At 46.5% G+C, this 27,722-nt stretch overlaps 1 protein-coding gene across 2 annotated transcripts in view; it reads left to right on the forward strand.

Annotated features, from left to right (window-relative positions):
* The first annotated feature begins 1,742 nt into the window (after positions 1–1,742).
* ERBIN (erbb2 interacting protein) overlaps positions 1,743–27,722 on the forward strand; it is a 710,320-nt gene continuing 684,340 nt past the window's right edge. For both annotated transcript variants that reach the window (XM_085631853.1, XM_085631862.1), the window contains exon 1: positions 1,743–2,904. The gene's annotated coding sequence lies outside the window, so the exon portion shown is untranslated. The remainder of the gene's footprint in view (positions 2,905–27,722) is intronic.

A 27,722-nucleotide genomic window follows, 5' to 3' on the forward strand; every position in this document is an offset into this window, starting at 1 on the left:
TGGAATGGAGCGATCATGCGGTGGTGGTATTGGCGAGTTACAGCTGACCTGTAAATGAGGCCCTGTGTATTAGCAGAGCTGCGCTGGTGGCCTTTGAGCAGAGATAGATTTGCCGCGACCAGGCCGTTGAAGCTGGCTGTAGCATATTGATGTTATGCCCTCTAGGACCCTCGTGATTCTGGCGGACTCTGAACAGGAACTGCGTCATATGTGGGGAGGTGTTAGGGCACGGTTAATATTAAGCATGAGATAATGCACAGTGTGAGAGTGTATGCTGCGGAATAAAGAAGTATTTGACTGCAGCTCCCGAGTGGCCCGTTTCATTTGCATGCTCCAGGGCTGGGGAAGACGCTACACTGGCCATGTTGCACTAGAGGTGACATCAGATGGGACAGACGCATGCTGGGCATCCATGCTAGGAGTCCTTGCTCGTTCCCCTTTTAGCATGCTCATAAGGAGGATTGGACATCCAGTCAGGCTTCAGGAGCCCTCCTAGTTGCATCATCATTTGCACTGTCACCCTCCGGGCACTATTCTTGTGAGGCACTCAAAGAAAAACTGCAGCACACGCAAGAGACAAGTGACACACACACCGCCAGTGTCTTTTCTCACATGCACACAGGACCCCATACACTGCCTGGGAGTCTTCGCTGACAGCTTCTGTCTGTGCACACGACGCGCACTGTATCACTGCGCCCAGAGGGAGCATCTTTTCCGTTGCAAGTAGCTCTTCAGATCCCGCTCTACCGCTATCCTTTTACGGACAGTAATGCTGACTTGCGGCAGCAATGCAGCCCTCTGCCGCGTTTCCTTTTGTTATTGCACAAACGCACCCTGCACGTGGAGTTAAACAGCAGTCTGAAGGGACCGGGTGAAGCAAAGAACATCCAGAACAGTCACACAGGGGCTGCACGGCCTCGCGCCAGGAGTCTCTGCGGCGGGGCTATGCCGGTGGGGCTGGTGTGGAGTCATTTTAGCAAAGGACCAACAGTTGTCTGGACTGTGGGGGTCCAGAAGCGCTCGAGCCCAAAAGCAACACTCGAGGCTAAACAATACCTGGCGCAGGGCTTCAGCGCAGGAGTCCGTCAGCCGAGGTCAGCTCATGGCTGATTGGCCTGGACTGCCCGCAAATATGTGACGCGTATAAAAGAAACCGCATCTAAAAATGCTTTCCACTTGCACGTGTGATACTATTTAAAGGACGTACGTGTTGCTTCGGTATGATACCCAAACTCTTAAGGGGTTGGTGCAAAGCACCAATAAAAACATAACATGATCCCAAATGTCATATAATACGTCACACGTGTGTTTTATATATCCCGGAAATAGAGTCTGAATTAAAATTGATGGAAACATTAGGAGGGAACCCCTTGTAAATCAAGCTCTCCATCCACTGATTTGTTTAAAGACTACTTGAGAGGTACACCCAGGGGCGTTGGGTGACTGCGAGATATGTTTACTTGTAAAGAGCGATGACGTCCACATGCACATTGCAAAGTGTATTATTTAAAACTGATCTTAGTTTACGGCGCAAATGTTATGTGTCGAGCGACATGCTGAGCTGCTCGCGTGTGCGTAGTGTGTGGGTGTGTGCTTGAAAGAGGGAGGTGTGACAGCTTGTACCTGGGCATTTTTACCTAAGGCAGCAAAAAATCGATGGGCGGCGCTGCTGTTGATAAAAGAGGTGGCTAATAACACATGTAGCTTCAAGTTATTTGGCCACGGTGCACCGACTCTTGTATGTGATGTCAGCAGATACAGTGGGTGCGAACACACACACTGTAGACCGCGGTGCACTCCAAACAGAGATGCGCTGCCTGCATAAGGAAGGCACAGCCCGTGATCAGAGACACAGCGCCTCCGTGGGACAGCGAAACACTGTGAGAGAGCAGACGCAGTGACCGTCACCGGAGACACGGTGTATGGGGAAGTGTCTGCGTGTGAGCGGAGGCACTGGCTGTGCACCGTGTGAGGAACTTGTCTCCGGGTGCGCTACCGACGGAGCCCGCGGGTCTGCTGGCGCTGGCGAGGGCGGGCGCACTGCCGCCTGCGCCCGAGAGGCGGGAGCCGAGCCTGCCGTGTGTGTGAAGTGATCGGTGGGTGCTTGTTGTGTGTCCGGGACCAGCAGAGCCGCCGCCGGCCTCGGGCCTGAAACGGAAGTGTGGGGAGCCGGAGCCCCGTCCAGAGGGAGGAGGGGGAGCGCGGCCCGGCCAGGACGAGAGGAGGAGGAGGAAGCAGCAGCCGAGGCCTCCAGTCCCCGCCTCCGCCGGACGAGAAGGAGCGCAGCCAGGCGGCGGCAGCGGCAACAGAGGGCGGCGGGCGGGCACTGGGCGCGGCGGGGTCACGGGCACACGGAGCTCCCTGGGGCGGGGTCGGGCTCCGGTGAGGCTGGGCCGGGCCTGCGGCAGTGGAGGAGCATCGCCGCCGCCGCTGGGGAAGGCGCTGTTGCCGGTCTGGGCGCTGCTTGCCGTCGGCCTCTGGGTTGGCCGTTTTGGAGTGGGCCGAGCTCGCCCAGCGCCGCTGTTGCTCAGCCCCGGTTTCCGGCCCGCGCTGCCCTTTTAATGTCTTTTAACACTCGTCTGAGTAGTTGTTGTTAGTCACGCTTAGCTTGCTTCGGGGGAGTTTCTCGGACCTGGAAGTGGCATTCAGCTGAGACGCGTAACTTTCTGGTGGGCGCTTCTGAATGACAACTTTGTTGGGAACCGGGTTTTGTTTGGAGCACAAATAAAGTGGATTTCCCGGGCCTGGATTAACGGAGCTGAAGCCTCCAGTAACTTGAGATCGCCTCGGAGGCAGCCGGCCGCCTGGGCCCCCAGTGCAGGGAGGGGCACGGATTACTTGCTGGGGCAGAGAAGCCCAACAGATGAAGGGACTGCACCGCCTCCCTGCAGCCGGAAACCAGAGGTAAGGCTGGCCGCATCCATGTCACCCGCCTGGCACTTGGGTTTCTTGTCTGGGTTTCATGTCTGGGTGATACTCCGCCTCCCTGCCCGGGAGTTGCTCCTCTCGGGGCTTCAGTGTGCGGGCTAAGGGGACCCCGCTGGCACTGAAGGGGCTCCGGTCCTGTGTGTACATAGACTCCTTTGTTCACAGTATCCCGGGCAGGGGCGCTCTGCTTGGAGGCACCGCTTGTCACACTTTCACCAACAGGCTCTAACTGTCCTCACACACCAGGCCGAGCTGGAAAGCGGCGCTGTAGTGTGCGCCTATGAGGACGCAGCAAGTGTGTGGGGCGCGGACATTGTCTTCTTTCGTTTACTTCCCCATCACCGGGGAGCTCGGCTTGGTCGTGTGTTCCCTTTCTCGACCGTAGGTCTCCCTTTGATAACACAAGTGTTGGTGCAAAAGAGAAGTGCATAGAACTCGTGAAACTTAAAATAGTGAAGGCGTGTATAACGCGAACCCCAACGACACAGTGATGGACACGGAGTAAACTTTTCAACACAAATCCCGTTTCCTCTGATTTAATGGTACGTCGTCTTGTTTATCAAACACTAGCCAATGTCAGTTGAAATTCGAGGTTTTTGACGTTACAACGATGCTTGAGTGACAGTAGACCACAAAACTGCCAATTAAATGCAAGTCCCCGCTGCTGTGCGAAGGCCGCAGATACCCCCCCCCCCCCCTGTATAGTGTAGATACCCCCCCCCCTGGATAGCGTAGATACCCGTCCTGGATAGCGTAGATACCCGTCCTGGATAGCGTAGATACCCCCCCCCCCCCTGGATAGCGTAGATACCCCCCCCCCCCCCCCCGCCCTGGATAGCGTAGATACCCCCCCCCCCCCCCCTGGATAGCGTAGATACCCCCCCTGGATAGCGTAGATACCCCCCCCCCTGGATAGCGTAGATACCCCCCCCCCCTGGATAGCGTAGATACCCCCCCTGGATAGCGTAGATACCCCCCCCTGGATAGTGTAGATACCCCCCCCTGGATAGTGTAGATACCCCCCCCCCCCCCCCTGGATAGCGTAGATACCCCCCCTGGATAGCGTAGATACCCGTCCTGGATAGCGTAGATACCCCCCCCCCCCCGGATAGCGTAGATACCCCCCCCCCTGGATAGCGTAGATACCCCCCCCCTGGATAGCGTAGATACCCCCCCCCCCCCGGATAGCGTAGATACCCCCCCCCCTGGATAGCGTAGATACCCCCCCCCCCTGGATAGCGTAGATACCCCCCCCCCCCTGGATAGCGTAGATACCCCCCCCCCTGGATAGCGTAGATACCCCCCCCCCCCTGGATAGCGTAGATACCCCCCCCCCCTGGATAGCGTATATACCCCCCCCCTGGATAGCGTAGATACCCCCCCCCTGGATAGCGTAGATACCCCCCCTGGATAGCGTAGATACCCCCCCCCCCCCCTGGATAGCGTAGATACCCCCCCCCTGGATAGCGTAGATACCCCCCCCCTGAATAGCGTAGATACCCCCCCCCTGAATAGCATAGATACACCCCCCCCCTGGATAGCGTAGATACACCCCCCCCCCCGGATAGCGTAGATACACCCCCCCCCTGGATAGCGTAGATACACCCCCCCCCCTGGATAGCGTATATACACCCCCCCCTGGATAGCGTGGATACCCCCCCCCCCTGGATAGCGTGGATACCCCCCCCCCCCTGGATAGCGTGGATACCCCCCCCCCTGGATAGCGTGTACCCTCACTGTGTACCGTAGATACCCCCTGTATAGCGCAAATTCCCCCCGTATAGCGCAAATTCCCCCCTGTATAACGCAGATACCCCTCTGTGTAGCGTCTCTGGTGAGGGTGCTCTGTACGCCCCGGTCCGCTCGGAGGAGGTGCAGCTGTCAGCACTGATCACTTCTCCGCGGGTGGTATTTAAACCAGTACTACAGAGAGGTGTCGATACTGGCTCTTTACACAGACCTTTGGCGCACGGCTGATTTGAACATGAAGCAGGGATGGGATGGGGGTCCGTTGTTCTGGGGTGGGCTCCAGTTACAGCCTGGCGCTGCAGCCCCTCTGGTGGTCTCCACTGCGGTTCTGCCGTGGGCACCCAGCGCCGCACTGCTGACGCCGGCGCAGGCCGCACCGCAGCGCCCGCGGCTTCACGTTGATGCCCCGCGCTCTCCTCCGAGGGCCTCTTGCCTGTCCCCGCTCCCTGCCGGCCCTCGTGCCATCACACGGCGCTGCTGGCCGCAGAGGTGTGTGTGGCGCACCTCACCTCGAGACCGCAGCAGGGGCACAGAGGGATGCAGACGGGCAGTCGCCCTCTAGCAGTGTTCTGCCCCTCGACAGGGCTGCCCGAGCACGGCATTGACGTTTTCTCCCCTTTACGCTTGCAGCTTTCCTATACGAGATTAGTCGAGTGCATTACATATTTTAATTTGCTTAATTTTAATGTATACATTTGAATGTTTAAACATGCAATGAGATGAAAACGTTTAGATGTGTTTTATAATGTGTAATGGTTATTTATGGCTTACGGCTTGTGCGTGCCACAACTGTCATTTACTTTTTCACATGTGCAAATGTAAGTGACCTGTTGGTACCTAATTTGTTTAGCAATGTATATGTTGAATCCTTAAGCTTAATGCTACTGCATTGTAAGATTATGTCTGTAAACTAAACTGCTTTCCTCGATTTTGGGGCGCCGAAAAGGTAAACACTTGTTTCTGGTCACGTGACGCTATCTTCTGTTTCCTTGTAGCACGCTGTTGCGTGTGGACAAAGGGAGTGTGGTCTCGGACGCTTCCTCATGTGTACGTTCTCAGTCAAATAAATGCTATTGCTGCCCGGAACGTCCGATTCTTTCCTTCAATGCCACGCACCACCTCCTGGCGGGGCTTGGGGAAAGGCTCGTAGCCTAGGAAGTTGGCTTAGTGAGTTCTCTGAGGGGTCACACATGGCTTGTTATTGGCAGCACAGGCCTGCGGTCTGAATACATACATGGCACACCAGTTGCACATGGCCAGTTGCAAGAAGTTTAGGTTCTATACGTCACTAGAGCCCCGACTTTAATTTTAGTAGGCTGGATTTTAAGCCCCAGTTCCTCGTGTGTGGAATCAAGGGAGTTTTTGCTGTCACTGGTTGAGGTGACAGCTGAAGGGTTGGTTTATTTCTGTTATTGCGCATTCCTTGAGTTGAGTGCTGTCTCTGTTTCACTACTCAGCTGTAGAAGTCGGATCTTCAGTCGGTCATGTCGCGATGGCATGCTGATGTGTGTCGGTCTGTTCCATCCGGCTGCCAGAATGGAGGGGGTGGTGAGTTTTTGCGTTACTTGGGCCTTTTGTTGGATTAAAGGATGGCACTTGGTAGCAGTCAGGGACTCTGTGTGGTTGACTGGTCCCTTTGTGTTACTTTGAACTAATTCCCTCTAGCATCTGCCGGCTGCCAAGAGCTGAAGTTGGAAAAGTGCGAAAACATGAACGCTGTGCTTTTTCCCCACTGTGAACTCAAGTTGGAGAACACTAACCATTTGTAACACCAAATTTCACGAAGAGGCACAGCTTAGTTACCCTTTGTTTTTTCTTTGTATTCAGGGTCGCCCCCTTAAGGTGCATGACTAAACGTCTTGCGCAGCCAGCGAAGTGCCCTGAGCTGGCCAGCCCCAGCTGCAGCAATGCGAGCTGAAGTGCTAGACAGAACTACCTCAGCATGTTTGGTTGTTTTTTTTTTTGCCCAGAATTGCAAATCAAACACAATTGTTTTCCGAGTCACTTCAGCCGATGGTTTTGTTTTCACTGCTCACTGCTGACGTCCCTTGAACTCACTTGGATGCGCGTCACAGATCTGGACTCTGGATGCAAGCGGTTCACTTGGACGTAAGCAAAGGAGAGGGTTCCAAAGCGCATGCGCGTTGTTTCGCTCTCCTTGGTGGCACACCCAGCTAGTAGACGTGTCTGTCATTGGCTGCCAAGACCCTTCCTTAATCGATAGTTGATGTGAGGTGACGGCGCTGGCACCCTCGACGCTCTTGGGGGTTGCGTTGTAGTGCCGCGCAGAGCTAGAGGGAGATATCCTCATGCAGCCAATTGTGTGAACAACTTTATATTAACTATTGTTTACTCCTGGTTGCCAATTTAATCAGTTAAGTTAATCTTTATTCGAGTATTAAACAAATATTCATAAGAGCGCAGCGTAAAATGCATACATGACATAACACAAAAAGTGATTAAATAAATAGAATAAATGTTATTTAAATAAACGTTGATTTATGCAAACTAACAAATGCTTTTAAAAAGCATCCTACAGATTAGCATTTCAAGAAAACAAAGTGCAGGACTGCATTTCTTTAAACTGTAGTTCCTCAGTACAGGAATTAAAAACCAGCACGTGAGGTTCGTAAAAATGTACAGACGAACAAAGTGCAGCAAGATCTGTGGTGAGAATGCCTCACGGAGAAACAAGGACTGATCTGGACTCCTATTGGCCCAATGGGAAGCTGAGAAGACCACCTATTTTTCCCGGTCTAAATCTGGTCCACAAAGATCTTTTCCAAGGGGTTATAACCATAATTAAATATGGTTTGGCCCCATAGAAGATTCCAGGACTTGATAGGCATAAGAATGGATTTTGAATTTCTCGGCCTCTCTGATGCAAATCTTACCCAGTCAATAGGTGTATTTGACCCATGTGCCACCCCATGAGTGATCAAATGTTGGATCCCATAAAGACCTGAACTCTGCTACCTGTTTGATATAGCGAAGCCTTGGACTTTTAAATCCAAATCACAGCCTAGATACATCTTTAGATCAAAACGACCACCATAAAGGCATCTGCACTAATTTAATATTGTCTTCAACATAGTCTAAATCCATTTCCACGTGGAGCTTATTAGCTCTGGCATAGCCCCCAGGCCCATAGGTTAAAAAATGGCAGGCATTTACGTTTATATGTTTCCAATGAATGCAAGATTGGTTTGCACCCCACACTCTGGGCAAAGTTAATCAAGAGGCCAGTTAATTGGCAGAGTCTTGGGGACCTGGTGGACCGACAATAATACCAGGAAGGAGCCGAGTCAAAAGTCACAACAAGGCAAACAAAAGGATTATCTTTTCTTCTACTTGTTCCTTTAATCCTGATAATTCTAGTTTTGCTATTCTTTGGGTCACACGCCATATAAAACCTTTTGGAAAAGTTGGTTTCAAGGTCAAGACTGTACATAAAGGGGAGAACATTGTCTGTTAGACCCATGAGGCCATTAGGAGTTCGGAACATTAAGACATTATCTGCATACAGAAGCGCTGGCATAGGGTTTGACTTCACATGGGCACCTCCGGGCTGTGAGTAATCAAGAATGAATACAGATTACAGATGTAAAATAAAAAAATAGGGGCAATACAACATGCTTGCTGACCCCTCCTCGCCCCACTCCTGTCCGGTGAAGAGGAATTGGTGCACTCCCCTACTTCACCGATTCAGACTGAGGCCGAAACTCATATGTGTGAACATAAAAGGTCATCCAGTCTGGTCCAGGCCGATACTCATGAGAAGGCAGCCGGTCATTGACCGATTCGCTCGGTTAGCAGCACTACGTAGGTCCATAAAGACTGAGTGTAAGAGACCCTCCTTTGCTACATTGTATTTACATACGAGCATGTGGAGATTTAATCATTGCTCTAAAGTACGAAGTCCTTCTCTAAAGCCATATTGTTTGAATTAATAGTTCTTTCCATTATTATGTGCAAGGCTAGGCACCTGACAACTTTATCAATTGAGTCCAGCAAGAAAATAAGCCCTTAGCAACGAGGGGCTTGTTGATTGCCTTGTTTTATGTGTGGGGCTATTATGGCTGTATGCCAGGAAGATAGTATCTTGCTGCTACAGGCCGTGTCTAATGCGTTGGTCATACCTGGTACCCAGAAATCCATGTTGGCTTTACAGAGGTCCAACCAGACTCCATTGGGCCTGTTGCCTTCTCTAAAAGGCTCTGGGAAATCAGAATAGGAACCTGTTTAATACGTTTATTGACTTGTTTAGAGATCTGTAAAGTGCTGCTAACCCCCGACAATGGAGCAAGCTTTTGGGGTGTGAATACTTACAAAAATGTATGGGTATTAGTATGTTGCTTAATGTAATCCGGTATTGGTCACTCATCCTGTAACAGTGGTGCACTGTAGACTCCCACGTTTCAATATGTCTCAAAAAGATGACCATCTCATAGATACTATGCTATATTAAGTGCTGTGGATAAAGTGTGCATTCTACATATAGTTTTTCGTAGAAACATCCACCGCGACCCCTGACGGGCAGAGGATCAAAGCGTCACCAGACGAGCCGCATAGGAGTCCCGGCTCCTGTGGCTCAAGAAATGGGCCGAAACATGCCCTCGCGAAACCTTGACGGAAAGCGGAAGCCGGACGTGGGCACGGGCCCCGCGCCGCCTTACAGACCGGAAAAAACCCTGAGAACACGGGCAGCAGGCCCGGATTACCAGTGGTGACAAACGCTTCAAAAGTCTGAGGGAACGGACCGGAGGCCCGGTATCACAAACGACGAAAAAGCGCTGCGAACAAATAAGCAGGTAGTTACATAACCAAATAACGAGCAAATATAACACACGTAGCACAAAGCGTATAGTAATAACAATATTGCTAAGATCACAGTATGCATAACAATATATAAGCAACGAGGAAAGCACTTATCTCGGCTGCTGAGAAGCAAAGAAAGAGGAGGAAGGGCCAGTGAGGGCAGACTATCTGTGTGATGGAGGACCCCTATTGGTAGACTATGGACAATGTTTATTGGTTAATTTGTTTTACTACAGTTTCCCCAGGGTTTGATGGGAAATGTAGTCTGTTAAAGATTGGCTGCTGTGTAATAAAAGTGAAGAATAGAAGGCATAATCCTCGCCTCTGAGTTCTTAAAAGAATTGAAACTTTTCATCACGTTAGCTAGGAAATTTTTCATTCTACATATATTTTTTTTATTCCAGGTGGAGATGTGCTATCTCAGTGACCAGCTTGTTGTACTTCTGAGCACTGTATGCCAATTTAGGCCTATACGATTTGATTTGCGTTTCAAGGTCGTAACACAAATCGATCAAATTCAAGCCTTGCTCTTGGGAAGGAATAAGTCTTCATGACCTGCATTTGGTAGATAAGTATACTGTGGCATGGAAACACAGTTGTGAGGATTAGGAGTATAGTGTTGGAGGATTAAGATGTGGTTCAGGAATTAAGATAAAGACGAAGCATGAATGAGTATGGCAGGATCAGTAGGGTGTTCCTAAATCCAGGTGTAAAGCACATGAGATTCCAGAGAATGACACAGAGTCTTAGAAGAAAAAGTGGTTCTGAGTGTTCTGTAGGTGTTTTTTGCTAAAAAGACCTGTATCAGGATTTTTGTAGGTGTGTGTTTGAGGACGCCTATGTGATGGAAACCCATAGTCAGTGGAGATGTTGGTGAATGGGTGAACGTCACAGGTACGGTAAGTGATTAAGGCTCTGTCTTCTGTTTTTAGTACGGCAAGTCCAGAAGAGTGGGTTGAAAATATGAAGCTTAAGTGTGTGCTTTATGGAAGTCAAGAGATTATGAACCACTAATACTGTACTTTGTCACTATGGGAAGTGATGAATGTTCATCACTCAGAGCTATAAAGGAAGTGTAGATCTTGCAGTGAACAGAACCAAGAGTTAAGATGAGTATCTGGGTTATAAAGGTGTGAGACCGGTAGTTTAGTGACACTTTCTTTTTGTTTTTAAATATATTATTTTGTATTCAAGAACAAAACAGAAAGATATATTGTATACGTAATGTAACCAAAATGGAAACCAATTCCTTCAATAGCATAAAGAGTCGAAACCAAGAACTATTTGTCCACCATCCCCTCCCAAGACACCAAACAGTCTGCATCCAGTTTGTTTTACAAATCTCCGCACCCCAGTTTGTGCGACAATATGGCTTGTAACAATATATTCCTTCATTCCAGGGCCTATCCGGTCCTTCTCACCTACTATGCTCAAACAGCTCCAGGGAGTAGTGCCCATCTGCCCCAGAGCCTGCACATTTTTTAGGACATCCCCTTGAGGCATTGGTGTTTTTTTTTTCTTTTTCAGCCGTCCTATGCATAGCCATACCCCGTTTCCATTCAAGTATAATCGGGCATTAACTTACTCCCCAGTATCTCGCAATATTCATTTTGGCAACTACAAGGCTAAGCCCACAAAGCAACAGCCGGCATGTGATAAATCAATATCGTTTGGGATTCCAGGTATAAGGAATTTGGGGTCAAAAGAAGTATACGGCCCAGTTACCGTATAATATCCCCCCACATAATCCTGAATTAGGGAACAGCCCCAAACGAAATGGAAGAAGGTACCCTCTTCTCTTTCATATCTTATACAAAAAGGGGTCGGTGCCCACCCCATCGCATGCAATTGGCATCTATCATGGTATACTCTTTGTAAAATCTTGAATTGAACAACTCGGACTCGGGCCTTAATTGGCTGCACCAGGGCGGCCTCCCAATCAATGTCTTCAAGCGTTCTCACATCCTCTTCCCATTTTCCCCTTAAATTACTTAGATTATCAGGCATATTATTATTGAGAGTTTTATCTGTTAGAGAAATCTCTCACCCTTCCAATCTCTCCTGTCAGGAGCCGTCCTTCCAATGTGGCATATTCCAGAATACCCTCTCTGGGGAGCCCCTCAGCCCTCCAAGCATGCCGTATATGTGAATTTTTTGGGAATTGGGTGGAACTCATCCCATAATCTCGCCAGAGTGGAGAAAACCGCATGATACCCACACCCCCTCAAGGAGGTCTCCCACCCTGGATTCCCCGATCAGGTCCCAGGCCTCGAATCCTTGTAATTTTTTCCTCTCCGGGAGCCACCTCCCAACCCACAGAGGTGTTTCGCTAGTAAGTTTCCCATGCCACCCTATAGCCCTCCTGGCCCTGTCCCATGTCGCTACTGCCACTCGTGTGGCTGGGAGGAGACGCCCACCCCCCTGCCCCCTGTATAAATAGTGGAGACAAGATCCGCCTCCCCACTGAGCACGCTCCAACCGCAAAAGTTGAATGATCCAAGGGGCAAATATCCAGTAGTTGATATTAATAAGATGCATGGCCCAATGGCTTACATGTCTGGCACTGCAAGTCCACCATTATATTGTTTACTGTGTAACATTGTCAGGGCAATCCTGGGGTTTTTACAATCCCACAGTAAGGTTTGCATATCACTATCGATCAGCTGGAAAGTCTCAGGTGGGATCTTATAGGTATTTTGCAGGACATAAAGCAGTTTGGGCAATGAAATAATTTTAAACATGGCTGCCCTTCCCCTCAATGTGAGGGGCAACCCTCTGCTACTTGCCATGTCCTCTCGAGAAGCTTGCACCACCCTCCCAGGATTATGTGCGTAACAGTTTTCCCTTTCTGGTGTTATAAATATACCCAGGTAATTGAACCCAAGGGTGGTGAGGGTGAAGCGACGGGGGAGTAGGGGTATGTCCAGCCCCGGTTGTGGGAGGAATAGGACTGATTTATCCCAATTAATGCTGTAGCCCGAGTAGCTCCCATATTCCTAAAAAAGTGAAAGGTCGAGGGGCGAGACAGTTAAACAGATAAAGCAGGATATCATCTGCGTAAAGCGAGATCTTTTTTTCAGTGCCGAATCTCCCTTAATTTTAAAGCCTTGGATCCTAGGGTGCTTACGTACAGCGCAGGCTAGGGCTCAATGGTGAGAGCGAAAAAAAGAGAGGACCGAGAGCATCCCTGCCTAGTGTCTCTACCCATAGGGACCTTTGCTGGCAATACCCCATTAACTCGAACCATTGCCGATGGTTCTTGATCTAATAGCTTGATCCCTCTCCTGTAGCGGGGACCAAAACAGAATTTAAGAAGGGTACCGTCAAAAAAAGGCCAATGTACTGCATCGAATACCTTATCCGCATCAGTTGCAAGAAATACTCGCAGATCTGAACGATCCATCATTTCGTTCAGCCAGTTATGTGTTCTACGAACATTACATCTGTTAGATCTCCCAGGTATGAAGCCCGATTGATCCCTATGTATTAAAGGTGTAATGATCTGTTGGAGTCTGGAGGCCAGTATATTAGCCATGTTCAGGGCACGAGTTGGGGGTACACGCGGGTGGACGGCGTCCACCCACTTTTTTCACAGGGTGGACGCCGCCCACCCTTCCAAGAAGTTGGGCCCCACTGAAAAATAGGCTGAATTCGTCCCGGTGTAATTTGCAAACACCGGAACACATTCAGCAGCGCCTGCACGGTGTTGTCTGCTTTCGATCACAACAACCTTCAGGCGGGAGGGGGCTTTCTTAGTTCAGACTCCTGCTGGGCCGAATCTGAGGGTCTTCAGGCCTCCTTTTGTTGGAGTCTCCTGGCTGGCAGCAGCCCAGTCTCACACCTAGATGCCAATGAAGCGGAGGGGAAACAAATGCTCACACCTTGTTAGCACTTCACACATGCTTAAGAGGCAGCTTTTCACTTTGTTCAGTCCCTGTTAAGGAGATATGCATACACTGTAAGAATGTCAGATGCGTTGGTCTTTCCCTGTAGTTACACAAAATAAAAGTAATTTATATATTGCTTACTACCCCTGAGGAGGCATTGAAATATTTTTTCTTGTAAAGCACTATGGGTAGAGGAAGTTTACGCTGACAAAAGGCAACATTGTTTTATGTGTAGGTTTCAAAAGTGTGAATCGTCTCACCGTATCGGGAGGGTGAAGGATTTCCCTGTATACTCGAAATGTGCTCTAATGTACTTATGATAGACCTGTTAAACATATATGTGAGGTCTTAAGATCTGATGATGCCACTTCCTGTGATGTCACACACGGTGATGTTACGTGCCGTGATGCCACTTGCATTCTGATTAACTAGGTTAGTCCCCCCCCCCCCCACCCCCCCACTACTTTTTTTTAGGACACGTGCCCTGGCCATGATTCTGACTTCCATGTTGAGTAAAGATATCGGGTGATATGAGTCGCAACGTTTTATAGGGTTACCATCTTTGGGGTTTACAACAATTACCGCCCGCCTAATTTCTGAGAGAAGGGCACCCTGTGTTTAGTGACATTTTCAAGAGGAATCTAGATGCGAAAAAGAGTGAGTTGACATCGGCGGAAGATTATTCGTTCTATTTTGCAGTTATAGGTTAAAAGGTGCAGTGTCGTAAAAAGGTGTTCAAAATATTCATCATTTTCTTTTGCTCTTATATGTTGGTGTTGCTGTTGTGAGGCCTGCCTCCAAGAAGCATGGGACGGACTGCTTTAGAGGACGCTCTCTATTATCATCGAAGCAGCGCCTCGGCCGTGAGTTGCTGTACTTGTGCTAGTGGCACTTGAGAGTTCAGCTAACTCTACATGCAGAAGCCAGGGTGTGCCTGCGATGGGCCATGCTGAGTGTCCTGCATGAGACTGCACGATGGACAATGTTACCTGCATTCTACATCTCCCCTGGATATCAGCTGCTTCTCGTTCTCATCGCGGTGTAAACTTGTAATTAATAAAAACCTGGAGAGACATGACCACTTGTGTCTAATAAAGGGATGTATGCACACTTTTGGGATTTGAAGAGTGCACACCTAGCTGGGGGGCTGCAGAGCGCGACGCGGGGAGCATTTCACCCAAGAAGGGACCATCGAGGGGGAAGGTCCAAGGTCTCTCTTTCATATCTTGTTCCTCTGTGGTATTGCCGGTGCTCTATGATTAAATAAAATAAATGCAACATCAATATAAACACTCGGGGTGTGGGGGGGGGGGGGTGTCAGTGGGCAGCTCACCCGGGAGAAGCTACTAGCCACCCACAAAAACGAAAATCCAGTAAGGCGTCCCCAGTGTGGCCCGTGCAGAGCAGGGCCGGACTGGGAACCACAACCGGCCCTGGCAAAGTGCTAGGCTGGCACCCCCCTCCCCTCCCGTGGGAGGGGGGGGGGGCCGCCGAGCTCTTTGCCAGGGCCGGTTTTCGGCCGATTTTGTTACACGGCCGCTGCAAAATCGGCCCTGTAACAAAAACGGCTCACCAGGGGCCCAAAACCGGCCTCCACCCGTGCGGTGCACCGGGGGTTTGCCCGGTGCCCGGCCCTGGTGCAGAGGGGATGGAGGGACAGCGCCTCCCTCGAGACCGCCATCGATGCCTTCATTCATAGTAAATGGGCTGCACGCGCCAGGCAGACTGCTGTGTCACGTAAGCTTGTCTGAGTCGCCCCGTAGGAGATTAGCATCTGGCCAGATTTCCTCTAATGTGTTAACTACGCGGTTGTGGATGGAACCCCCCTTAACAGCTTCTGTCCTTGTCTGTAGGAAGCGGTAGCATCTGGCTTAGGTATGGCCAAGGGCTGTCAAGAAACGTTTGTGTCTAGGCCCCCAGTGTTATGTTCCAGTTGTTTAGATGTTGAGACTCTATACAAAGCTCTGTATTTGGGTTATTAATATCGTTTCTGAGCAGTGTAATCTCCTTAATATTTACACACTGTATTTTTTTTCTATTCACAACCCGAATACTGCAATTAAAATGCAGCAAAATATGTGCAAGAAAGCAAGTCATTTTTAATCAAAACTCTCAAAAATAAAAATTAGCATTCACCAGCGTCTTGTTGCACGTTTTACCATGAGCTAAAAAATGTCCCTGGTAGCCTTTATCGCAATTTATTAACAATTTATTTTGAGTTCATCACTTCATCAGCTGGAAGCCCCTAGTTAGACGTCAAGTTGTCTCCCGGTGACTTTCACCTTTTGGAAATCTGCTTTTGCAACAGATTTTTGCCCTTCTCGGCTCGAGAACTTTTAGAAGCATTTTATTTTTTAAGAATTAACTAACTTAAACGGGGTTGATGCAAGCTATTGAATTGCAGAGAGGCCCCGCTTGGCAGTAAACAGCTTTTACTTTCCAAATGGTCGTCTTTTCCCGGCAGCGCGCTCTGTGGCTCTGCCCAGGTTACATTGTATCGCTTCTTAATACATTCGATGGGGGTTCTATGTTTGGAAAGGCTAGAAAATATCAAAAGAGACTAGATATCGTTTTTGTAAGGTTGGAATCCAGGGTGCGCTTGCAGAAACATGTTAGAAAGTGGCAGACGCTGACCTCTGCAGCCTCGGCGTGCTCGCTGCCAGGAACCAGCAGTGCCAGTTTAAAAGAGGGCTATTTATGGCCAAGAGGGGACATGTATGTGGTTAAACTAGTAACCGGCCAGGATAGGTGAGCACTGGTCGTCGGCGCGAGCAGATGTACCAGGGCGTTGAGAGGCGGCAGGCTGGGTAGAGAACTCAAGAGCTCTCACTTGCATGCATCACATGCATGAGGGGACCTCTTGTGAGAAGTGCAGCGACACCTCGAAAGCTGATAGGCTATCAGTGTATGACTGACAGGAGCTCCTGCTTATGGGGTTTGCCAGTCCAGACCGGAAGATCCACCCAGGTTACTGGCTGCAATCAACCCAGAAGCAGAGGCGGGAGCTGTAAATTAAAGGAAATTGCGGTGAAATGGGCACAGGGAGGTCACTGAAGTGTGCAGACTCCCGTGAACGAAGCTCCATGTAATTTCGAAATGGTGCATTTATTAGGCGTGCATGAATTATTAGCTGCTGGATTGCGGAACCCCACACTGGTCCCTTCCTCAGGTAGGTATTTTATACCGTGGACACCATGCACATGTTGGTTACAGTTTACAATTTTCCCTTATTCTAGTATTTATTTTTTGTCTCCCATTACAGAAGGCTTAAAGCAAACAGTATTTGGGAAATACTTCCCGTTTGGTTGCAACTCTTTTTTAGCACAAAATAAATTCAATTTGGAGGTCTGTTTTATGTTTGTTTTTAATAACCTACAGTAAAAGTTCTTAAACAAATCGAGGGTGGTAACTAGAAAACCAGTCTTTTAAGAAATGGAAAGTTAAGAAAAATAAATTCTCCAATACGACATTACCTATTGTGTGTGAGTTTTTTTTCCTAAGTAGTAGATTCAATTTTGAGAGAAAAGGTGTTTTTTAGACTCGAGAAGGCTCCTAATAGTAAAAACAAACAGACTGGAGTCCCACTTATTTTTAGTAACTATTTTTTATTGACATTTTTCTATCAATCGTGGCGATCAGCTCGGGCCCGGGTATTTCCTACGGGAGCCGCTTGTTACCACCTCAGACCCAGGATCGCAATTCGGTCCCAGACTACCGCAGCTCGACCGTATAACCCCGTTGAGTGCCACTTTTTGTGGTCAGAGAAAATACATTGGGCTTGGAGAGTGTGAATCACATACACTTACAAAGACTATCTTCATGTGGCCATCCGATTAAAAACCTATATTACGACCTCAAAACCATTTTCTGGGGTCACGATATTACAGTGCGGACACTGGCCACAATTCATCAAACTTCCCTCTGCTCGGATGGAGCCATTTGCGTTGTATTGTTAGCTACTAACTCACAACTAGTTGCAGCATCTGAAAAACAGGCCAGTGCAACACAGAACACCACAGCTTTGGGGAGAGCAGCCCAAAGTGGGTTCTTACACCCGTTCACCAGCATGAGGGGACCTAGTTCCTACCTCCAGTACAATCGGTGTCTGTGCGAGTCCTGTAAATACACACTGCCTCGCAGCCAAAGTTACAATCATCTTATAGATCATTTTAATTGTGATAGTGCTGCAATGCCTCTGTCCAGCCAGACATCTGGTGATGGTGGCTCCACCGTACGGCTTTGGAAGTTCAGAAGGCCAGTCACCGTGTAAATAATCAACTCTGAAGTATGTACTGTGCTAGCGCAGAAGTGTTGAAGATAGTGTTTTTTGCTACAGGGCTGCAGTTTATTTTGGAACTGGGAGGGTGGGGCATTGCCAGAATTAGCCTTCAGCTACCACCAACAGAATCCCAACCTCAAGGTTTTGGATTGGATAGCCATAGGCGAATGACAAACCAACTGGTCCCCCCAGATCATGAATCTCCACAGCAGTGTTGGTTGTGCTTTAAGACTTATTGTCTCTTTGAGGCTGCATTACGGCAACGAAAATTGCATGTTTGTAATATCACTATGATAAGTTACTTTTTGGATTTATTAAAGGTAATCCATGGATTGACGTTCATGGGGGATTAGAATCACTGCCAAGTAAGGGTGGGTGTCGAACTCCACTTCAACAGAGGAGTTTGCGGAGTTTTGCCAACTCCACGCTCTGCTGGGAGTGCGAAGTTCGGCAAAACCTCTGATTCCGCCGCGTGGTGGAGTTTGCCCCTGCCGCCCACCTCTAACACAAGCAACCAAGCCCTGCTCCTCCCCGAGTCCTCCTTTCCTGGATCTCGGCGTGGCGTCCTCCTTGCCCGGGCTGTCTCCTCAGCTGAGCAGTATTCTTCTCCTCCTCCTGGGTGTAATAATGAGACCCCCTTCGCTGCTGGACTCGCCAGTACTGCACATGCGCACGCATGGAGAGTGGAGACCAGGTTAAGGGCACCACTCTCCATGCACGCGCATGCACAGTCCGTGCGGGTCCTGCATTGGAGCGGTTTCATTAGTTACGGCCCAGCCAGCCAGGAGTCGGGAAGGACTGGAGAAGAAACACCGCGGATCACTGCCACGGCAGAGGTAAGCTGGTAAAGCAGGTGGCAGTCTGGGGGTCAGGAACACTCGAGGTCTGTGTACACAGGGTAGAGCGGAATTCCATGAAGTTTTTAGGCAACTCCACCTAATTCTGGGTAGTGCCACTCTGCCCACCCTAACTGACAAGCTGAATTCTTGTGCATAGCAGAGTTTCTTGCTGGAATAAAGCCCAAGACTACAAGTGCCGTAAGAGCAGTGCTGCTGATAACTTTTAGCAAGCAAGCAAGCTGTCACCATTTTGAATTAGTAACATAGGTTCTCCCTTCAGGTCTGACAAAAACTTTAGAATTTGATTCTAAATTTTCTAACAATGTTCAACTATTGAGACCAGCATGATTTTAACCCTATTTTCATGTGTTTAGTTGTGGCAAGTGCCATGTCAAACATGCTCCCTGACGATGGATCTGTTGATGAAATTCCTGTTGTACCGTACCAACTCCCTGCAGAAAACAAATGTGCTGAACCTCCTTGTGTGCAGCCTCACTGCAGAAAATGGATGTCCTTGAGTTAAAAAACTGCAAAGAGAATCTCTTCTGCAGACTCCTGGATTGTCGGGTAAATGCACTTTTTCGGTCTGGCATTAACCAAGGCCTATTAATTTTACTAAATGTATATGTATCCTATATTTATAAGGTCTTTTGGACAGCTTTCTTCGTAAATTGGTCTGTTGTTTTGTCATTCAAAATGATCTTTTGCCATCTAGGGCATACAGCATAGGGCAGCGGCTTAGCCCCCTTCAGCCGTTGGCTGACTTCACTGTGACTGATGGCATTCTGCTCTTTCACAGGGAGCGCATCCGCACGCAAAGTACTTCCCTTCAGTGCCTTGGCTTTCTATGCCGATATCTGCTTTCTGAGACCAAAAGATATTTTTGCTTTTTTTCCTACTCTTTTTATTTTTTATTTTTATATATTGGTGACGGGCTGGAAGCTCCAACAACTTAAACTTTTATAAAAACTCTGCAATATTGAGCATTGACAAAGTCAAAAGGCTTTCAGTCAGATTAATTGTTTTTGCCTATGCTTGATTGAAAATGTGCCAGTATTGGTAGCTCCAAATAACAGAAGACTTTAAATACACTGCTGCTTTAAAAAATAAACATTTAATTACTTGCCTCAAAAGTCATCAGACATTTTACCTGTGACCCCAGCTATTTAAATATTTGGTATCTTCCAGTGAAAATGAAACTTATGTATGGTAATTTGAGCAAAAAGTAAAAAAACATCACCTCCTTACACAAAAGACCAGAGTGATATGTATAGGAGGCTCTTGAAAAATAGGCCGGTATCACCTATGACACTTTGAAGAATTTCTAACTTGATGCTTCTACGGTGCATACGGTTCACACGTGTAGATAGTTGCTGCTTATTCTTATTTTGCTTATGTCTACTATCCAGTGGTTCTCGTTGTGTGAAACGGCTTATGTATAAATGCGCCAATCATTAGTAAATCAGGTACAGTAATAAAGTTATGACCGATAGATTTAAAAAAATACATTTACCCGGATACATTATGGTCTCTGGTATGTATTTTAGTACAACTGTACAAGAGCTTAAGTTTGGAGTGGGGCAGAATAAATATGATTACTTACTGAGATGTTTCTGACTGAACGTCAGGGGTTTACTGCTAGTCAATGCTAAACAATATTACTGGACAGTCTGGTTATGGATAGTACAAATGGAATGTGGGAATCAAATTGTATAAAATAACATCGAATAATGTTCGGCCTTTTGACTTTAGCTAGTAATCGGCAATGATCTGTGTATGATGTTCATTTTTACAGACCCTCCTTTTCCCTGAAAAGTTGGATTTGTTATATTTGTTCTCCATTTGTGGCTCTGGCTATACTGAAGCCATGCGTGGAGTTTGTATTGTTGCCTGATTATGGGTTTGTTTGACATGCACTTTGGCTGTGTCCTTGGAGTTCCATTAACTCCAGTATTAAACTAAATTTAAATTGCTATGAAGGTAAGGGCTTCAGGCATATAAACGTAGAATGAATTGATTTCGTTTTTGGATGATTAACTTTGTCCTCCATAATTAAATGTTCCATAGACTGACTGAAGCAATTGTCGGCATTAATAGAAGTAAAAAAACATAGTTAAATGTTGAGGATGCAGCTCAGAGTGCATGTGTTTGGAAGCCTATGAAATGAAAATGAAGATTTTTTTCAAAAAGCACAATAAATAAAAAAGCTAAATGAAAGGGGGGATTGTCTTTCTATCCATGGCACGGAATTGCTTCTCTTTTTATGTGGATGCGCACACAAGATGAGGAAAATGCTGTGGTACAGTGCAAGGGAATCCATGGCTGAAATGGACTGGCCCATTGTCTCATACTAAATGCAGGTTTGGGTGCCAGTATAATAGACCAATGGGTAAGGATGACTGGCCCAAAGCCCCTCTATATACATGTTTATTTCTATATTTTTTTAATACATGAGGCTGGCAGGTCAGATCCAAAATTGGTCTAATGACCACGGTGCTGAAATTGGAAGATAATTAGAGAGTGGAGTAAACTGATTGAGTGCAAGATTCCCCCATGTTTAAAATTCTGCTACTGTGGTATTCTTCATCTGGTTACGCAAATACTAATCTTTGCAGTCAACATTGATTATTTTTAAACTTGAGTGTTTTTTGCTGCTTTAGATGGTTTTCAACCTTTTTTTTTATTTTTTTTTTTTACTCTCACTCTTTTGAAAAAGTGCGATATAAATGCGGCTTGCTTCACACAGTGAAAATGAGAAACCGTGACATTTGAAAAATATTTTTTACGGCCTTCATTAAGATGGGTTTTCAGAAATCTGTAGAACTCGGAACACACATGCTTCACCCTGAAGCAAGAGTGGTATCATGTCAAAGTCTTGGCCCCGCCACCGCATGCAGAGTGAGGATGAGAGGACATGATTTTATAAATGTCAGCTTGTTTAAAATATTCTTTATGAAAAGAAAAAAATATGAATTGGGCTTATTAAAAGAAGCTGAATAATCAGCATACAATTTTGGCCTGATATAAAGTCCAATGGCTATTGACAAAATTGTCTTCTTCCTAGAGCGAAAACTCTGTAGTCCTAGGATATTCTCACCGGAAAATATCAACACCTGAAGCCTCTTCAGCATTCAGCCGATGCAGCTCGCAGGTCTTGGATTCCTCCTTTGCTGTGAGTGGCACAGGGGCCATACCGTGCCTGAGTTTATAGGTCCTCTATGTGATGCACATTGGAATTGGTCACTTTGCTTAGGCCGGCGGGGCCGCCAGTCCAGCAACACAAACCAAGAACATGCATTTTCAGTGTAATAGGCCACATATGTGTGAGAGTTTAAGCTATTGGCATTGTAAATGACTATGCCTTTTATTTATGTATTTTCTAAAGCAACACACATTTAAAACGCATTGTCATTTCTAATGCCGATAACTAAAACTCTCGCAAATGTGAGGCTACTTTAATGGTGGCCGCGCCCCTTTCTTTAGACGCTACTTCCGCATTCAGGTTACAGTGAGCAGCTTCTAAAGCAAGGGGCACGGCCAACATTAAAGTGAAAGATGGATATGGGACGCTTTCACTTAAAAAAAATAAGGAAAGAAGGCAAGTTTCTGTAGCGCAACCGCTAAAGTGAAAGCGGACCGCGCTGCAAATTAAAAAACAAATACATTAATACAAATACATTAATAATAACTATGTAAAAGTAGGCGGCAACAACGTTGTGAAATAGGGTAAGACCACTAAAGAAAATAGTGCTCACCGAGTAGATAAAGCAGACCGTGTAAGACCACAAGTAAAAAGTCCAGTCGTTATGGGAGGTTACAAATGTAGACAAGGCAGTACCAAGGAGGGACTAGTAAGCCTATTCACGAATGAAAAGCAGCGATTTTGAAAGGACTGTAACAGAAGCCAATTGAAAAGATGGGCGGGAAATGGGCAGCGCTTTTATTCCATTCCTCAATACAGCATGCCTCGTAGAGCAGCGCATGCGCTGCCCAGGCTCGTCCTAAAAACGGGTATCCGATGTAGAGTGCGATCAGTATGTGGAAAGAATCCCAGCCTGGGAACGATTTTAGCAGGGCTGAAGTTAGAGCTGCACTATTCTGGTGGATTTAATCAGTACAGGGATAAAGTCTGTCAATAGAGAGAAGGGCAGTGTATGCAGCCTGCACCTCCCTTTCTAGAGGGGACGCACAAGCACCAACTCCCTCCCTGGGCCACAGTAAAGCAGGCAACATGATAGGCTGAGAATTTCTAGCAACACGCCTGTCATTGAAATGTTTTCAGTCATTTCAAGCTGTATGACTTTGAAACTGATTGATCAGAGTAGTAACCGTAGGAGCCTGGTTGTGTAGCCATTTACACATGTGCGAGGAGCGGGGCCAGACAACTCCCCGCCTTTAACTGTGGCACGCATACTACCATCTCAAAGCCACGCTTTAGTTTTCTGCAGTGATCCTGTGTACAGAATCACTGCGGCTTTTCCTTGATGCACCAGGATTAACCTGTAATTTCACCTGGCTTTGTGGGGGGCTTTCCGCTGCATGCCAGCCCTCCGATTGTGTCATGGTAGTCCAACTCTCAACTTTTCAGGTGCCCCTCCTTCATTATGGGAGCAGTGGGCCTGTAATTGTCGGTGGTGTTGCCCGAACTCGAGCTGAGTGGGTGGCATCTCTTAGCCCTTCGATGGTTGCTTGGTACCAGTCGTGCCCTACTGGTTTTGTCTCCTCTAAACCTTGGTTTACTAATGCGCCTGCTGCTCGTTGTAGGAAAAAACATGTACTTGCTCCCTGTTTCTAGGCTTAAAGGAGTTCTAAATTGGAGCCTATGAGCATTGGGTTCTGCTCATAATGTGTGTTAGAAAATAGTGCTCTGAAGGTCATGCGCTCTAATGCTGTCAAGGCATACTCCGCCTTCCTCCTTCCAAGGTCGGTAAATTCAGTACCATAAACTACATCCGCCATTCACGGCTCTTTGAAGTGACGAAGCGCCATATGAAGCGCTGTAAAAAAAAAACATGTTTGTCGTTATTTATTATTGTAACAATCATTTTATCTTGTGCTTCGAGGCATCCGTAGCAAGGTGCTTTAGGGCCCTTAATCTTTAATTTATGCTGGGCATGTAGGAGGAACCATACTTTATAAACTCGCCCAACAGCCATGAGGCTGATTTTAGATGAAGTTTATTTTGCAGACTCGCCATACATTATGAGACTCTATTTTTCGGTAATCGTGGCTTTCTGTCTTAAATTGAGTGGATAAAAGACTCCACCCCCTTTTCTCTCCAACACGTCAGCCTTACTCCAATCTGAACCTTTGATTATAGAGATAATGTTAACCCCCACCCATGTCATTAGCGAATTTAAATCTGATTTTCCTGTATGTTTTGTTTCGCTGAAACATTTGTATTACAATTACTGATTTTCTACGTATTTTTACTTCAGTATAATGAAGGCAAATATTTTTTAATAAACTTAAGTTAATAAAACTATCTAGAAGTTTGCCGTACCTGCACTTAGTATTATTTAAAAATGTATCACGCACGATGTAGATAGGTCTGTTAGGAACTATGAACCTGCCCTTTTCAGAGTGCGTAAGGTTATTCTAGGTAGTTGTAAAAACACAAAGAACCTGCTATCTTACCAGTTTAGATTTTGTTTGCAAACTTTTTTAATCACGTCTTTCTCTGTCCAACTTGAAACCATCGACCTGCTCTAGTAATCCTCGTATTGGAAGGAAAGCCAGTGTTGTCAACGTAGCGGAGGCCACAAACCATGCTCGGTGTTCATTTAGTTGGCCATTTCATTGAGTCTATAATGGATACATCGCTCAATGAAAATAACTATGGTAAAGTGGTTTCAGTTTTTTTTAAATATTGGGGAGGTTTCGGTAACTCTTCCTAAGTAAAGTAAAAACATAACAAAAAAGCATTTTCAAAGTCAAAAGGCTGGTAGGCAATGCCATAGCTTTTGGCGTTGCCAATGTTTGCTGTATTTTGCGGTGAATCGGGTTTTAAGGCTGACTCTTTGGAATACTTGGTGAGCAGGATTGGGCTGTGCAAACCTCTGTCTTTGTCACTGTTCCTGAGTGAGCTCCGCGGGCCAGAAGGGTTGTTGTGTCTGTCACGTGACCTCTGCTGTGTCTACTAAAAAGACTTTTCTGTGTCTGTAAAAATACATCACAAGGAATGATATAGTACGATAGAAAACGTTATTCAAAAGTAAAGAAAAGTAGCTTTTAGGTTTTTATTTCTTTTTGTTATTTCATTTTATTAGGACATTTATAGAACACAAATGTAGTGCGGCAGGGCCGCACCCAACTACCACCAGTGTACGTAACCACTGATACAAGGATATACAAATGGATTTGCAATGCAAATTAGAGATAACAAGAAATGGAGAAGAGAGCAAAAGCACAGCGGTAGGGAAGGGATCCAATCCTGGATGTTAAGATGTTTGTCAAGGGGGTTGAGACGTTTTCTGAATTTCTCTAATGAAAGAGCAAGTTTGGAGTTGTTCCAGAGTCGCGCGGTCCATATGCAAAGAAAGCCTGTTGACATGGGCGTGTTCCTTTATAAGTCTATTTTCAATCTCTAGCATGTAAAGGCGCGTGTTTCTAGTAGCACAAGCACAACTGGACATATTGAGCTTAGAAGCAAGGTATTCAGGTTTGCTTTTAGACCACACAGTACTCTTTGAACTTGAGTCTGGCAGGGACAGGGGACAGTGCAGTTCCTCCAAGGTAGGTGAGATATGTTCCACTCTTTTTTATTTTTTTGTTAGTGAGTAGTCGCATGCAGAACGGCTTTGATTGGTATCGGTGGGGGATGCTTGGTGACCAATAAAAGCTTTAACTTGCTCTTTAAGTCCTGTGGGAAACCAATTGTGACCTTGACAGTTCTCATCACCGGTATAGACTATTAAAACTGCCTTGCCCAAGACATGTCTGATCCTCTACTTTTTCAAATGAGTTTTGATTACAAGACATAAATAACTAGGTGCACGTATTGTTTAGTTAAGAAACTACTAACATGGTTTTAAAAACTTGGCTTTTCTATGAGGAACAGGAGCTTTTCATTGGGTAGGTTCATTGTCTCAAGACCACTTTGCTCTGACCTGTATTCACTGTGAGGATTCATTTTAATTCACGTGGTTATCTTCATGTCTGTAGGCAATAAAGTGCAAAATGGAACCTCAGACCTTAGATTATGTAAGACGCCCTATGCTTTTTGACCATTGCGTGGCATTTATCATGGGAATATTTACATCTGCTGTAATAAAAAAAAAAGTAGAGTACCCAATTTAGAGATATTAAACAAATGGTCGGTGGTATACTGTTAGGGATACTGGTGCTCCAAGGGTGATGTCACTGACTATCTAAATAGCAACAGTATTACCTAACGGTGCTTAAGGGTGGGGAGAACCACCGGCCTCCCCAAAAATGTGTGGCCTAAGCTACTACTACATGAAATGGCAATCCTCAGCACACGTTTCTCAAATTCAGAAAAATGACAGCAGTAGCATATGTAAATCAATCACATTACAGAGCACACATAGCAACAAGGTTTCTTTGTTTCTTTTATTCTTTTCCTCTGTTCCTTTTTTATATTTTTCATACAAGTTCTTAGCCAGCCAACACGTGTTTCGTCGCTACAGTGGTAAAATAAACCCGCAACTTTTTCAAGGCTCCAATGTAATCTGTTTCAAATGTGGTGATAATTCCAACCCACAGGGTACGCCGGTGAAAATATTCATCCTAAGCGTAGTTGTCTTCCAGTATTTGTTCACAGACACCGGTATCACAGTCCGTCGTTGTGTGTCCTACAGCCAAGTTCGTAGGTGCGTACAGGTTTCGGTTCCTCAAGTATTTCACCACTGTGGCAACAAAACACGTGTTGGCTGGCTAAGAACTTGTATGAAAAATATAAAAAAGGAACAGAGAAATGGAATAAAAGAAACGAAGAATCCTTGTTGCTATGTGTGCTCTGTAATGTGATTGACTTACGTATGCTACTGCTGTCATTTTTCTGTATTTGAGTAACGTGTGCTGGGTATTACCCAATTTAGAGAACCTGAAGTAATGACATTTCCTGCTGTAGATTTACTGATTTGTTATATAACTAAGTATCCCATAAACACGAAGAATCCAAGGCAGAGTCTTGGGAGTGCACTTTAAAAAACAAGCATTGACAATGGCAATAGCTGCGGTCTAAGAATAGCAACCATCATGCATACAGGTATTAAATATATACATAGTTACAGTTGGCAGAACAATGTACAACCCCCCCCCCCCCCCCCCCCCCTATAGGGTCTAACAAGAATCGCCACATTGAAAAGCTTCTATGCCTAGGGTTTATCCATGTGTGTACAACACCAAAATACTTTCCTACTATGGTAATCTATGAGATTACATGTAACCAAATACCTGTCTACAGCTTGTACACTAGTGTGATAATCTTCTGTTAGGGGCCTATTTGGTTTAACAAATCCTTTTCACAGTAAATAACCCATGCCTACTGCCTTTGTCATAAACTTTATCATAAACAGCCAAGACTTCTGGCATAAATTTACCCTGCGCACCAATCGGGACTATAGATGATATCATTGGCTTGTCACCATAACCAACTCACGCCTACTCTACAGGACGGAAACTTTCCACAAGGCAAGCATTCAGTCATAAAGTTACAAATGTACAGAAAATTGCAGTTGGCACAGCAAAATACTATCTTTTCTACCTACCAGATCTTAACAAGGATGTCGCTGTGCAAATCCTGTATACCCACAGTTTGTCTGGTGGGGGTAACCAACACCAAAACTCTTGCTTACTATGGTAACCTGAAAGATTCTCTGTAACAAGGTACCCGTCTGTAGGCTTTAAAACAGAGTAATGACAATCAATACAACTTCTAACCAATCAAAACATGTGCGTGTGTCCACCAACATATGGGCGGAGCCAAAGCCCTTCTCTGTAGTACTCCGAAAAAGCTCTATTTTAAGTTGCTTACATGAGTTCTAGCGACAGCTGCGCTGTGAAGCGGGCCTAAAAATTGATCGAAATGCACCAGTGCTTAGCTTGAGCCCACGGTTTCCGGTTCTCGGCACCAGCACTTAATTGTCAACACCGGCACTTGTGACAGTCTGCCATAAGGCAGCTCTGTCTGGCTAATTTAGAGATGACCACAACAGTTTTATTAATTCAATATACATTAAAATTACTATTACTTGCCGC

The sequence above is a fragment of the Triturus cristatus genome, chromosome 2_1 (assembly GCF_964204655.1).
Source record: "Triturus cristatus chromosome 2_1, aTriCri1.1, whole genome shotgun sequence".
Taxonomy (NCBI): Eukaryota; Metazoa; Chordata; class Amphibia; order Caudata; family Salamandridae; genus Triturus; species Triturus cristatus.